This window comes from Quercus lobata, chromosome 10, assembly GCF_001633185.2.
Source record: "Quercus lobata isolate SW786 chromosome 10, ValleyOak3.0 Primary Assembly, whole genome shotgun sequence".
Taxonomy (NCBI): Eukaryota; Viridiplantae; Streptophyta; class Magnoliopsida; order Fagales; family Fagaceae; genus Quercus; species Quercus lobata.
In genome coordinates, this window is record NC_044913.1 from 7,941,475 (window position 1) to 7,945,404 (window position 3,930).

Genomic DNA, 3,930 nt, shown 5'->3' on the forward strand with positions numbered 1-3,930 from the left:
CTTTTTTTAATTTAAATGCTGACGTGGCATTTTTTAATGCCAAAAAACATTTTTTATTATTAATTTAGGCCACGTCAGCTTTAATTTAGTATTATTTATTCCTACCGTTTGCCATGTCAGCTTTCTCTGTTTCTGATGTAACGGCAGGGACCAAAATGGGAAGCGTTTTTCAGAATAGGGACTAAAAGTGGTAAAAATAAAATGTAGGGACTAAAATGGGAATCACCTGAAAATGTAGGGACTAAAAGGTGCTTTTCGCCTTTTTTTTTTTTACACTTTCAGCAAAAAAATTTCGGTTTTAAGTAAATAAGTTATTTCCAAACGAACCCTAAAAGTTAGAACTACAAAAGTAAGAAGATTGTTTCCTTTCAGAGCCTACGTGGATTCGAATAGCGACCACCCACACCCTCCAAAATATTCAACATTGAATGGGGTAAAACTTAGTTGCAGTAATTTAGGTGCAATATATTAGGGTTTTCAAATTCTTTTTTTGAGAAATTTTTTTGTTGTTGTTGTTGTTGTTGAGGAAACTAATGTACTACAATATTTGTTCCAATTAAAAAAAAAAAATTGGATGTTTTAAATTTAATCATTTTTAAAAAAATAACATTATTTTTGTTATATTGTTTAATACAATGTAGTGTTTGAATTATTTTGAAGAACCTAATATAGTACTTATCTATGCATCATCAATATTCAAAAAATATACAATATTATCACTGCACATCTTTGGTGCGATGGTCACTCTATAAGTATAAGTGCTTATGGGATGTGGGGGGCAAAAGCCGAAGTTTAAGTCTCCAGGAAGGAGTTTTACTCACATATATACTTAGATTAAGATAGAGTTGAATTTTTATCTTATCTTATCTTATATTATATTATATTATATATATATATATATATATATACTCATATATATATAAAGGATAATCATGTTCAAACTTCAAAATGGGCTCTTCGTGAAGAAGGCCACAATCCTACACCATATTAGCTTTCCACAATATTACGGTAACTCTTCTTTACACCATATGAGCTTTCCACAATATTACGGTAACTCTTCTTTACCATATATATTGGTCAAGGGCAGCTCTACATAGAGTTCAGGATGGTCATAGGACCACCTTGACCTGGAAAAAAAAATTATATATAAGTTTTAAAAAATTTATGATTTTTTTTATTCTTAAAAAAACTTTGTGATCACCCTAAACTGTTTTTAGCCCCAATATAATTAAACTTTGAACAAAATTTAGCAATAAGCTTGGTTATAGACTAAGGCTACTGTCACACCCCAAACCCGATACCCGGATTTGTGACCATGACCGGCATGCTAATATCAAGCTTAAACCTGATATTAACAAGAATTAACTTAACTTTTACAAAAGCTTCCCTTTTTCTTTTCATTCTTGTTTCTTTACTACTTGATATAATTTTTCACTTGATAGTCAGAGTATCTACACTGTACTCGAAATATAACATAATCCACTAATCATTTAATTTCCACATTTTCACATAATACATCTCTTAATACTTTAAGGTACACAACTTACATTAGATCCTAAAATGCACAATACTACAAAACTAAACATCAAATTGCTAATTTAGGATCTATACATATAAAACTAAAACCAGCTCCTTCCAAACTCGACTAAGGCTCCCTCTGCTCCAAAATAAAACTTGCTAACTGAAAGAGTGGAAGGGGTGAGCTACACAGCTCAGTAAAGGTAAGATATATGAGAATTCAATAAGGATGCATGTAAATCAAATCATTTCATTCTATGAATATTCGAACAGGAGAACATCTTTTCATGCATAGTATTTTATACTATTCATAATAATAGCTTATACGCTTTTCATAGAAAATAATTGTTCACCTTTCTCTTATCGGGTTAATATTACCAAAACCTTTCAGATTAAACTTTCATTTCCTACAAAGTTTCCATATATATATTCTCACTACAAAATAATTATTTTAACTTGAATAAGATAATCAGCAACTTTGTATTAAATTAGAAACATCTTGACTAATAAGAAAACTTTTCTTTATAAACTTCTTCTCATAAAATACTATATCTTTCATGGTCATAAAACTTAACATTTCATAAAAACAAATATCTGATAACTTTTAAACATAAACTTGTACTTTCATCAGAAGTTTTATCTTTATAGTATAACAGAACTTTAGAAACTTTTATCTTTAATGAACAACTTTTCTTTTTATCAAAAACTTCTTTTCATGAGAGCTTTTAACTTTTCATGATGCATTTAAACAAAATCATTTTCTCATGATTAATAACATAATATAGTTTGTTCATAAATAACTTATTGGTTAGTCCATATCTGATAAATCTGTACAGAGAAAGCCTCATCACATTTGGGTGCCCCCGTATGTATGATATTGTCCCCTTTGGGAGGCCTGATGGCACATCCCCTCCAAGTTTTGATCCTCCCCGCCGTCTGTACACATTGGGGAGAAGGCCTTATTCAAATTAGAGTTACGGGCAACCCCATTTCCTCTACTTTAAATGGCCTAGAGTTACGGGCAGCCCCATTTCCTCTACTTTAAATGGCCAAATAGATAACATTTTTCCATAGAAAGCTAGTAATTAACCCCTACTAGCTGAGTTCAGATCACCAGAGGACATAACCCGAAAACATTTCATACTTTACATCATACTGAAATTTCTTATTTCGCATAACATTTCATAATAATAGCATTTTCATTCTTTTTTTTAAAACATCATGTTCGTGGAATCAGTAATAACATCAATATGCTTAAATCATATACATAAGGTTTCGAAAGCTCACGAACATATCTTTGTCAGAATAATGATTATATGCCATATCTCTAATCCAAAACTTTTTAATGCATAATATACTTTAAAATAATCTCATGACTTACCAAATACCCATATAACTTATCCCTTACCTGAAAGCAGAGGAACCGAGAGCCTAAAGGCGAAGGAGTTTAGACTTGGACACTGGTAACACCTAAACCAAATATCAAAGCTTATTACTATCCATAATTCCTTATCATAAACTTCACAATCATCTTAAAGCCTATCTCTTAGAATCAAGGAAGTCCTAATCCCACCTCAAAGAGGTTCCCACAAATACAAAATACATTCATCAGACAACAAGATGTACTAAATCATAGAGAAACTAATTTATAAAATTTATATATGATTCTAACATACCAAAGGATGAGCATATTAAATTATAGTTCAAAACATTCACCTTAACTTTAGAATTAAATCTTCAAAGTTAGGCATGTCCTTTACTGTTCACTGTTTTATTCCAACAGCGTATGCCTCATTTGTAAAATACAAATGGGCTGTCCACGCACATCCAATTGTCATGAAATTTTACAGAACAACTCCCCTGTATGTCCAGTATATAAAAATTTCGGAGTCAAAGAATAAACCCATGATTTATTAAAAATCATACAAGAAAATGTACTCAAATCTATCATGACAGAATTTCATGCAACTTTGAAATTAAACCATTATTTTTATATTGATCCAAATTCTGTGAGACCACTTCCATAAAAACCATGTGTGTCTTAGAATTCATAAAAACTACTCCTAGAATCCTAATTCACAGAATATGATTTAATACATATTTTTGTTGTTGTAAACATCGAATCTGTCACAGAGACAACTTCAGTACATATTCTTACAAAATCATCAACAAATAGCAATAGGCCTTAATTTCATTTGGGTATTTTTATACCTATAATAAACATACTAAAATATGTTATTAAACATTCAATAAACCATAATATCATCAAACCTTCAAATCACTAAAACAGAATCATAATTCAGCCTATAAAATTAGGATAGAGGTTAAAGAAGTGGAAATAAACAAATGAAATTTTGATTATTTACCCCCAACAATTTGAAGCTGAAATTTTAGTGTTAACCCTTTAATTTC